The sequence below is a fragment of the Netta rufina genome (genome assembly GCF_964035555.1).
Source record: "Netta rufina genome assembly, chromosome: 2".
NCBI lineage: Eukaryota > Metazoa > Chordata > Aves > Anseriformes > Anatidae > Netta > Netta rufina.
This window is the reverse complement of record NC_140124.1, coordinates 126,446,301-126,458,968: the sequence shown is the minus strand read 5'-3', so window position 1 is coordinate 126,458,968 and position 12,668 is coordinate 126,446,301.

Here is a 12,668-nt window from a genome sequence, read left to right as displayed (position 1 = left end):
GGAGGCAAACGATAGCTTGAAAAATTATAACCAGAAATCACCAGAAATAAATAATATTTCAGAAAATGTTGTTAGAGAGAAGGAGGTGGGAAAAAGAAATGGAGGGAGGGAATTTCATGGTAAAATGTGAAAAAAAGAAAAAATGGGAATGTAGGGAGAGAAACCACACGAGATAGGAGAGAAATCCTCTGTGAAGCAAACTGCTAGTGAAGAAAAGAAGGAAATGTATAAAGATGGGTGGAGGCCTGGAGAAAAGCCCAGTTGTCAGAGCTGCAAAAGAAGAGAATGAAAATGGAAATTTGAAGAAGAGTTAGCACAATAAAGTATAAAATTAGAGACAGAAGCATGAAAGAGATCAGTGCAAACATTCATTTATTTCAGAAATGAAGCTATGCTGTGCATATTTGTCTGAAAATATTTTTAGGGAAAAACATTTTTCCTCTGTACAAGCAAAGGAGAAACAGTACAGCAAAAGAAATGGAGCAGCACTGCCTAATGTCTAATACACTTAACATTGATATTTTTCTGATTACCAACTCCTTGCCAGCCAGCTCTGTTCAAGTGAGTCTGACCTATACATTTTTTCAATGCAGTAAACTCAATCGTGACCAAAGCTCACAGGCATGGGCACCAACCTTTTGTGCTTTCGATTGCTTGCTTGAATGACTGCATTGGCCTAAATAGTACTCTCCATTGAATTGAGCAACTTAACTTTTTGCACTGTGGCTAGTTCTACTGTCCCACATTAGCACACAAAACAGAGGGGCAACAGAGACTGGGTTGAGGAAAAGAAGGAGCAGAAAACTGATGCTTCTCCTTCTCTCATCCACATAAAGGCCATAAATGCTTCTGCTTCTCTTATTATGCGACATAAATGCTCACGGATGAAAAATGAAATGGAGGAAACAGAAAGAAGGCTGACACTGAAAAACAGAGGAGATCCTTCACGATATTATGGAAGAGAAGAGGAACAGAAATGGCAGAGATCATGGGTGGTGATCCTTTACCGGTGTGTCACGAGACCTGCAGTGCTGCCAGCTGGGTGGCCCACAGGTGGCCCATGGCTGCAGTCCATCAGGTATGCACATACCTCTCAGTCCCACCCCGCCATCATGGCTTGCAGTTTCATTAATGCACCTGCTGAGGGCCTGCTGGGCTCCTCTGACTGCCCAAGGCCTTGGCGCAGGCCAGGTCCTCTGGCCTCTCAGAGGACCTGTTCGAACAGTTCGAACTGGCCATGAAAAGAACTGAGGGTACTCGGGTACCCTCTTCTGTGAGGGTACTCGAGCACAGGCACACATTGCTCAGAGAGGTTGTGGTCTCCCTCCTCAGAAATATTCAAAAGCTGTCTGGACATGGTCCTGGGCCACTGGCTCAGGGTGGCTCTGCTTGAGTGGGAGTGGTTGGACCAGATGGCCTCCAAGGGTCCCCTCCAACCTGTTGTTCTGTGAAGGCAATGACCTATCGCTTCCTTCTGGGAGGTGGTGGTCTTTGATGTCAAAGACCCTCTGTACCCATGAGGGATGAAGCAAAGGCTTGTGAGGTGGGGAGGACTCACAAGCCAGTGCTCCCAGTACTCCCATGTTTGCCTATCTTCTGCTCTGTTTTTGAAGGGGTTCCCCATAGCCCGTGTTCAAAGCCTCCTGTGTAGCTGGGGCAGGTTCAGTGGTCATAGCTGACCTCCAGTGACCTCAGAAGTGGACAGGAAGGGATGGGAGGCAGCTGAACTTACTTTTGCAGATGACAGCACTTGGGACTTTAGAAGGGGGGAATTCAAGTAACTGTGCCCTGAGTGGAGCAGATGACACAGTTGGCCAAGTAAATGTGAAGTACCTAGTCAGCCTGTTCTTTTCTCTGCATGAAAAATGAGAAGAGTGTTGCTATGAGGACTTGTTAATGTTTTTTAATAATCTGGAAAATAGAAACCTAGTAATTAATTACATATTATTAATATTTATTTTCAAACTAGGATGGAAACTCTTCTGTCATAGATGATTCATGATACTATGAAGCTGCCAGTGTCACCTATGATGTCAATTCCTTGGCAAGTGGGAAACTTTCTAAAGTAGACTCTGAAATGACGATTTTTATCTTAATCATTCATCACAGTTTTCTTCATGGTCAAGAATGCCTTTCTCTGAATGATCATATTGTTGAGATAATTAAAACAATATAAAATAAATGGGATGAATAAATGTGTTTTTCTTACAAAACTCAGCATTGAACAAGGAGTATTCTTTTGTGACTAGATTTCTGCATGCAGCAAGGGTGTTTATAGCAATACAGATGGCTTGTGATTCAACCTTAATTTAAGTTTCTGGCTAGATCATGCTTTGTATCAACTGGAATTATAATTTTAATACCAGTTCTGTATTTAATTCCAAAACTGCTGGAGTTGTGTATTTGTTTACATATTTTGATCCAAGGTAAAATCTAAATGGCAGTAAATAAACAGCATCATGAAATCACTATTTATTTATCAGTACTAACAGAATTCATGTGAACTAATTTTCCAAAAGGGGAGTTAAAGGTCTTGTGAGTTGGTTTTATTTTTTCTTTTTATTATTATTAATACTGTATTTATTTTCAAGCATTTAAACTTTTTTAGCATGTTGCTGAAAATGCTGGATTTGTGATGAATACTGTTCTCACTTATGCCTTTGTGTGATAGGCTTTAATTTAGTAAATACACTTCAGAAGTTATGGGCTCCAAGTACAGATATTTGCTTATAATCTTACCTTTTGGGAATAGCACCCTGTGGAAATTTTCTTCTCTCCTGTAAAATACAGTAGTTTATTAGTTTTGCTATTTTGCTCTACTATTTTTATAGAATGATTATTGTACATAGATACATTATGTAAGCATATACCAGGAAGAAAGAAAATTTGCTTAAGCTGTAACAACATTACTAGTACAAGAACAATGGGGTATGACTAAGCTATGAAAGCTGGAAATAAGCTTAGATTACATATTTTAATCATTGAAGAAGTGAGATTCTGCAGTAGATGCTTTGCAATAGATGATAGGGGCGCAAGAAGCCAACCTTATTTTAAGACACAACCTGACAGAAAAGTTTGACACACTGAAGAGGTGTCATGGGAGAAGGAGGCATGATTTTGGTGTTTTCCATGGTAGCTTACAATTTAAAGCCTGATGCTGAAAAGAGCCAAAACTATTTTAAGTATGAACAAGGAGGCTCTATCTTCCAGCCCTTTGATCTTTGATCTCTGCACCCAAATGAGGAGATGGCCTCAAAAATTGATAGTTTAAAAGCACTGGTTCAAAGACTTGGGGAAAAAAAAAAAAAAAAAAAAAAAAAACGGGGAAATAGAGGCGTTTGAGGGCAGACATGAAGTGTAAAATAAGGAAGAGAAAAAGCAACAAAAAGTACTTGACAAAATGGTGCCTTTTTCTTTGTGATAAACCTGCTCTTAATTCTCTCCACTTAGCACTTTGTTTCAGATGAAGAAAGGAAATAGACTTGCTGAAATTCCTGTAATAATGATAGGCACAGGAAGCAATGCCCTGAAACTGAGCTCTCTTTTTAGACCTACAAGTCCAGAATATTAAAATTATTAGGCTTTTTGCAAATCAGCTGTGGCACAAAGCTTAGCAGATATTCCTCAGATATCTTTAAAAGCAGCATAGTGGGACGAATTTAGGCAAGTTCTTAGTATGTGCCTTTTTATTCCTGAAAGTGAAGTAAACAGCTAATAGGATTATAGCCAACCACCAGACTGTGAGCATGCATTAGCAATTTCAGTAAGACTAAACAGTAACAATGAAGGTTCATGTTTCTTAGGAAAAAAGGAAAGGAAAACACAAAGATGTGAATTTAAGAAAGCACATTTTAGTACCTTTATAGTGTATGTTATACCTTACTCCAAATTTAATGTAGGAACAAGAGGAGTTCAGGAGAGATGACAATTTCTTAAAAAATCTGTTATAAGGATATCAACTGTTATAATGAGGAAGAAGAAAGAAAATGTACCAAGATGTTTTTAGGCAGATTTAAAGTTCTCTATTATCCTTAAAACACACGGCACCATCCAAATTAGGCCAAATCATGACCGGTGTTAATCAATAGCCTAAGAATATAGTCCAATTCATAGAATAAAATATCTCTTCCTCTAGTTAACTATGTCAAAAGTTATCAGACCTTAGTGTTAGCTGAAATACAAAGCAGTAGTATATATTAATTCATCATTCTTTGTTGGGCTACTTCTGTTACAGGCCTGGAAAAGTTTTTCAGAAATTATACCTCATCTTCCTTACACACACTGTATCAGCCAGACTCCAGAGACCAAAGGGAAAAAATAATCTATCATGTATAAAAACTCTGTTTTAAACACAGCAGCAAGGTTCACAGTCAAACAGAGGTACTACCATTTGGAAAATTATCTAGTGTTTTCTTAAAGCTACTTGAGCAGACAGTGTGGAGTCATTGCCACTTGAGAAAATTATGCAAATGCCTTACCCAAACACTCCTGACCATAAACCATGTACTTGTACTGAGCCCCTTTTGGTAAAGCACAATGGATACACTTCATCAGCAAAGCTTCAAGTGTAGTCATGTAAACCCCATAAACATTTGGCATGGCTAGGCTAGAAAGGAAAATTCCACATGCATTCACCTGAAATCTAGCTGTCTCCCATGTAGTACAGTTAAGAATAAGACAGTTGCTAAAATAATATATGTAGGTGTTTAATGGACTTTTCTCCAGCTTAAGGAATGAAGAAATACATGTTCCCAAACAGTTAATTAGCTCCATTTTTAAATCTGTCCCATGTTCAGTATTTCATTGCAAGCACAGAAGTGAAAAATCTTGATATAAAAACTGCACAAATGAGCACTTGCACTTCTGTTGAACCTTCCATCTGGTGATGTTGGGGAAGCCCTGGAATAGTGGGAGCCAGACTGAAGAACCACTGCTTATTATTTTGAACACTTTTTCAGAAGTCACATTGAACCTAATCAGGCCACTTCCAGAGTAAGTTCAGTGAATGAGAAATTTACAGTTGGTAGCCAGTGAATTAACTGGTCTAAGTTTTAGATAGTCTGAATATGAGACTCAAATAATAAAACTCAGAAAATCTTAGTGCAACTATAGAAGAAAAAAAAAAGTTTCCACAAGCTTTTGTAAAATTAAACTTTTGCTTTTGGATAAATTACCAATCCACCAGACTGATCACTGTCGCACCATGCTCTATCAGACATGCCCATTATATGCAAGGTTTAAGGAATTTTATTATGTGAAAATGACCTGTTTCTAAACCTTACTTTTGTACATTACTCCCACATGAATTGCATTATATATAATAATATGGACATTAACTGTGGACCTGACCTCAGAGGTCCTAACTGCCCACAGTCTTAGTGAGTTAGGTGAGAGCTTTAAATTCCCTATAGCCTTGATAATTAGACTGATACATTCTCATATGCAGTCATGCAAAGAGCATTGTGTTATAGATGAAGTATTCACAATAGTAAATGGATCTCTGTTATTTAAGGTCTGAAGAATTGGCATTGTCCTTTGCAGATTACTGCAAGAAACTTTGTTATATTTATCTTAGTGGAATTTGAGTATTGAAGAAATGTAAAGTTAGAAATATGCATGTATTTTCCTCATGGAAAGCTAGGAAATACCAAAAGAATCTGTCATATCAATTACAGCTAATGCCAAGCAGCTATTATTACCAAGAACTTTGCATTAGAGCACATAAAACTTGATAAATTCCCTAGTTTCTTAAGCTCAGCAAGCTATTACTTTAAATTAAAACATTTTGCTAGCCAGAATCAGTCTGCGCAACTCCAATGTCCTTACACAAAGCACTGTAAATACAAATGGCAGCAGTGATATAATAGGCAACATTAAAATAGGCCATTGTCTCATGGAAAAAAAAAAAAAAAAAAAAAAAAAAAAGAAGAAAGAAAAAAAAACAAAGTCTGCCTAAAGTTTTGCCCTTTATTCTTTTTTGAAAGGGACACCACCACCACCCCTCCAATTTTCCTATTTCCATAGTCAAACCTAAGACTCCACCAGCTCTGGTAAAACTGTTAAAATAAGGATCATTTAACTCTGTTTCTGTTTTTTCTCATTTGTGAGACAAGTATTTAACTCAATCCTACTGTATTCCTACTGCATTAATGTTAATGGATATGTCTCATTTAGTACTGTTAAGCACCTTTAGACTGCCAAATGGCCATGTACTGTTGAAGTACACTGTATAATTGTGACACAGTAACATTAGACAATGTCAGCCTGCTATTCCAAAATTCAATTCTGTGGTTACATGTCAACAGGACACAACATTACAAAAAGTGCCCACAGCCAGCAGGAGCCTGGGGAACTGCAGGTTACAGGGCAAACAGCCCAGACTAGAACCACTCCTGCACAAACAAACACAAGATGAAGGACTGCAGTGTAGCAGGACAAAACCACTTTTGAGGCAAGGTCTTGTGGAGAGATTAATTATAATACATACAAAAACATAACGTTTACTAATACCTAATAAATCATTAGTGGACGTAAGCAGGGAAGTTACTTACTACTGTCCTGGATTCATGTTCTAAACTGTGGCTGAAATACAGAGTACCTCCTTAAACAGAACCATCATTGAATGGGTCAATGAACCATGTAAAAATAATACTTGTTTCCTAGCACAAAGAATCCCCAACAAAATGACGTTTGGTTATGCTCTCACACACAATAAAAAAAGTCTCTTCTCTATCTGCTCATCACAAGACAACATCCTGTGATTGTATCTCCTCCACAGCACAGTATTACATGCACTGCAGCATAGCATTCTATCATCAGGTGTGGATTTATTCTTTATTCAAAAACAAAGACAATGAGATTGTCTTTGCAATGAGAACTGATTACAGTATGCTAATACAACTTAGCTTTTTGTAGGTCCTATTTCAGAGTCTCCATAAATGTTTTCCTTGTTCATCTTCTTTCCCATAACATGATGGTGCTGAAGCATCAGTATGAAGCATTAAGCTAAAGCTTGCGTTTCAGATCTAATTCTTGCTGAGGCAAGAATTCTGCTTCTTCCTTACAGTCCTTGCTCCACAGAAAGCTCCCTTGGTGTTTCCTTTATGCAACATAATCTGTATGAACCGAAACACCTTTTGCAGTTTAGAAGACCAAGAAAAGTTTTTCAGTCTTTCTTCAAGGTAGTTGGTCTGAGGAGAAAAGGTATCTCCAGTCTTTAAATAACAATACCTGCCTCTTTACTTCAAGATGTATGAAAGAAATTTCATGGCTGATCTGACTGGTACATTATTGCCCCTGCTCTGAAGAGGCTGTCTTTGGGCTGTCTTATGAATGTCAGGCACAAATAACTTAGCCTTGTGTCCTTTTTTTCCCTTCTGTGTCCTTAAGAACAAGATACAAATCTGCTTGAACACGTTGGGCACCTAGCTGTCCAAACACTTTGAGGGATTCCTGAGTTTCAGCATTGCCACTAGTGTTGGGTTAGAAGCTTGGTTTGCTTCTCCTCCCGTATTTCACACAAGGCTTGGGGGTTGCAGTTACTGCTGGACTTCCACCTCCATGTGCCGCTACAGATGGACAACTGCAGTCTCAGCTGATGTTGCTGGTGTTGCTGTTCTGCCAGCCATTTAGGCAAGATTTTCATCTTTCCCTTTGTGCAGAAGAATCCTAAGAATTTCTTATAACACACAAGAATGGGAAGATCCAGAATGCTACCATCAAGAAACTTAACTAAGCACAGTTATCTTTTAACTTTTATATACCTATATATATATGAGAAATCTGATTTTTGTTTAGTTAAGTTTCCTTATATCACAGTCACAATTTACACAATAGAAAAATTAAATCAGCTATAGCTTTTTGGCTTTCTTTCAAATCCAAAGAATAAAAAAAATATGATGCTGTTCTGGAATCAGTCCTAAACATACATTCTTGAACTTGTTTTAAAATAGTTCTTTATTCCAAAAATAACTCCATATTCCAAAATTTTTGATTCAGTATGTGCTCCCCATCTTAGAAGCTTAAACAGCTTTTAAAAACTTAAGCTCTGCATGTATTCTTTCTTTCTGAAAGGTACTGCAAAGCTTTCATCTCTGTAACAGGTTGATTAAAACAAAACTTTTCAAGGCAAAGATTTAAAACATGATTCATGGCATAATGACTTTAAAATCAAATTCAGGTCTGATGTAAGTAGATGCACCATTGATTTTTTTTGTAATAATGACTCATACCAGCTCTGACTGTGGCTCTATTAGAAACTACAATCTTGATACCTTCATTACTGCAACATTGGCCAATTTTGTTTCCACCTTAACTTTTAATGGCTTCTGCCTCTGTGTTTTAGAGCAGTCTAAGAGTTAGCACAATGGAAGGGTCCACAACTCATTAATGCACCAGAATTGGACAAAGGGCATCTGGCCTCAACTAGCACAGACTGTCTGTGAGTTCTTGTCACTGGGGCTATTTTTGTCCAGTTTAAATGCAGTAGCATTCAGCTTCTGACTTGAATGATCAACTAACGATGCAGATTAAACAACACAGCACCAAATATGTCTGTTCTCAAGCCTCTATATCCACAGGGTAGCAATGGTATCGTATCCTGCTATAAAGCTACCAAAAGACAGCAGCTGATGATGTCTTCCATAGAAACATAGTGAAGGGGAACACATACCCACACAGAACTATTCCAGTGACACCAAGAGTCTGACTGGTTACCTCTCTGCATGGTCTCAGCTCTGCCTGAAAAGCAATTTCCTTTAGAGAAGCTGCTTCTTTAGTCATAGATAGACATGCAAAGAACATCTCCTTTAATCCTTTCCAGGCAGGCTGCTGGTGGGGACTGATCTGCCTTCACAGAGGGTTTTAGACAGGGTTTTCAATCCTATAAGCATCTCAAAAAATTGCACAATAAAGCAGCATTTGGACCAAGAAAGGATGATTATCATTTTGTTAATTTGAAAAAAAAATCAATTATATTTTCATTATTTTAACTTCATAAATGGATTTTATAAATAAATATAGCAATATATGTAACTGCCAATTATCTGTTTTTAGCAGAATAACCACGAAAGGGATAAAAAGGGATTATATACAGGATACATATAAAGAATCTGAATTAGATTAATATGGAATTATTCTGTGTGTTAGTTTACATAATACTCATTTATACAATTATTTTTTGAACTGTAGTAAAATTAATGCTGATGTAATGCTAAATGAAAATAGCTAGAAATCAAGCCTGCAAATTCCAAGATTGTTCCCCAACATCAAGCTTATCCACAGCTTAACTATTTAATGGTGCAATATTTTTAATAGCACATTGAATAATGTACCATGATTATAATTTAGAAATAAAAACAGAAATCAAAATGCTACTGAAGTACTGTATGAGTGAGTTAATAGTATTGTAAGAACTCTGGCTTCTGGAATTTCCTGAGTTTTGCGTGCCTGACTTTCTGACTTGGTATTGCACCAAACCTAAAAATTTCCTTTTAAAGAAAGGAACGAAGAAAAAATATACTTTGGGATTTTTCTACATGCATTTGACTTCCTCAACTCATCTTGTAAATTGCCTAAGTGCAGCTGTACACCTCTTTGTCTAACATGAACTAAACAAAGAGACGAGTTTATTAAGGCAGCCTCAGTAAAGAATAATCAATCATATGCCTTATTGCAGAGCAGTGTTCTCTAGTTAACTAGATCCACTTCATTTCACCTACTTTGTCTCCTACCATTTCTAATCATCATGAATTAGACAAGGCGTACCAGTCTGCTCTTTAAGTTCTAGTAGCTTGCTCTGAAAATTAAGTCAATAAATACCTTTAAAAATATGATACGCAACAGTGAATATATGACTGTGAATCTGGACAAGGTATTTATACTCTTCCTACTTAACGTCCCATCCACTCATTTCTTGTCTGTTTTGACAGAAGCTCTTCTCAGTAAGGGCTCTCTGTATACTTCTGATTCATGCTAACATCAAGGCCACTTCACAGCTGGTCCATAGAACATACCTGCCATAATATCCTCAAACTCAAGCCCTATAAGCAGTCTGATCCTAGGAGCTCTGTTGACTTTCAGCAGGACATTGTTATTTATTCCTTTGCTTAACATGAAGATGATCCAATGCAGATTACTACAGTGCAAAACAAAAACTTATGGCCAGACTACCACTAGCTGGGGCACACTGGTTGGTCTCATTAACAACATCAGTGTAGACACAGCTTATGCATTTGTCACAATAGGTAACAGAATGGAGCCCCCAGCTTCTGCAACTCAACAATATACGCCAAGAATCAGGGTCACACTCAGAAGGAAAGATTTTTTTAATTTTATTTTTTAACATGGATTAATTGAAAACACAAAAAACACTTGACCTCCTTTAAATAAATAGCTTTTTAACATTATTAAATAGCCTTTGTTGAGCTTCATGCATATACAGGTCAGACAGACAACCAAAGAAAATTAGCATTCTAACTGTTGTTTCCAGATAAATGCAAGTCAATCTGTTGAACACCTTTTAAACTGAAATATCAGAGGCTTCTTTCCTTGGACAGCATCAGACTCCTTGCAGAAATATTGTGTGATCCTCAAATGTGCTGTTTTACTGAAAAAAAGAAGACATAAACCAGTCTAGAAAGTAGTCTTACAATCTATGTTTATTTTGCTGGTCCCACATACAAAGATATGATATGAAATCTATCTGATGCATGATACAAGAACAAATAGCAAATGAAAACCAGAAGATCATTTGTTGTATCCAGTATAAATAGCATCCAGAGGTACCAGAGCAAAGAAAATCAGACAGGCTGAAAATAAAATTTATAAGCACCACACAAGAGGTACTCTGCACAAAGAGTCATACATAGCATATGTGCTTGTAAATTTCATCCTATTTCAACAAATTTAATCGTGGATAAGCCTTCTGCTGCCACCTGTACAGAAACCAATGTTGCACATAGTACTTCAGGGCAGTGAAAATAAGCAGCCTATCGAATAGAACAGGCCTTTATTGAAAACGGGGACCCAAAATTTTCTCAGTAAGTTTTATCCACACTTATTCTTGCAGACAATAAGTTTAATTGTTACTCAGTGACACTCATTTTACTGTGACCTATCATGTAAACTGTGCCCTCTGTTGGACAATCCTATTTATCCAGTATAGAAACTACTCACAAGCATAAATTATAGATATTAAAGAACTAGCCTGCAGTAGACTGAAGCAGTTGTTTCTAGGCTCTTGAGACACTGCTAGTTTGATGAGGCTGCTCAGATCATCCATCTTACACTGAAATCATTAATATTTTGTTCATGAAAACTTGATGATCCGTAGATCATGCACATCTACGGCATGCCAAAGTGTAGCCCTAGAGGACCACTGACACCTGGTGGTCAATTCAGTCCTTCCCAATAATATCTGCAGATTCTGCAAGCAATGAGCGCTAGCTGAAGTGCAGAGATGACTGGGGTTTGGGGTTTTATTGCATAGAACTATGCAACTTCGTTAATAGCCTGTATCACAGGGCATGGGGCTGGTAGGGTAAACTGAACTAGTACATATTGTGTAAATACGTGTGTTCTGATCTACAATTAACACGTTAAAAAAAAAAAAAAAAGAAGGGGAAGGAACAAATGAAATGTAAATTTATCCTTCAGAGAGATGTCACATATAACAAATTTCTCTGTGACTTGATTGGATTATATTTTACAGATGACCTGTCAGAAACACATGCCAAATAAGTTTTACATTACAGGTCTCATTCTGTGTTTATTAATTTAGCGTAATTTGTTGGTTACACCTAAACGCAGATGAACTGCAATGTACAAACAAATTCAGTTAAAGCTGCCAGAACATCAATAGTATTGTTGGATTAAACTTGCATGAAGTTTTTCTAATAGGGCAGATTAAAATCAACAAGTCCTTGAAAACAAATGAAATAGAGTTATATAAAACTGACTTCTTGATTTAAAAAAAATGCTTCCTAGGTAAGAGTTTCTTATTAATGGAAAGGAGCTATGAGACTTAGGTTTTATTTTGTTAGAGAACTTAAAATATTATAATTTAAAATATTAAATTATAAGTAGGAGTATTCAACAATTTTACCCACTTTGACATTGGCAAGACAGTGAGACTGCCAGGACAGAAACTGCCTCTACTCTCCCCAGCAAACTTAAGTGAAGGTCTTCTTAGTGCTCAAAAGTAATTATAGGGGGTGTCCACAGCTACCAGCATGGGATAGAAAATGCTCTTAGGCCTGTAAGCACTGGTTGCTGACAAGCAAACACCAAAAGCTATGTTTTGCTTGTTGCAGTTATATACAGCTTATAGATATTCTGAGGCTTTCAAATGTTCATCAGAATACAGTAAAATTACTCAACTGCCATCAGAATTTTCAGCCATTCCTAATTGCTTCCTCTCTGCAAAATGATTCAAAGTCTACCTTCCAGTAAATGGGCATCTCTAACTGAAACAGGAGCTCAATTCAAACGTAAAAGAAGTGCCATTACCTACTGAGCAGTGAAAAGTATCTAAGTGTTTTTCTATACCTTACCTACAAGACTGTAGCTTCATAAAAAATCTGCAGTACAAATCATCTGCCACCAAACTGACCTATATTTTCATTTATCACCAATACGACAACTCTCCCTAAGTGAACAGATTGCTAAAT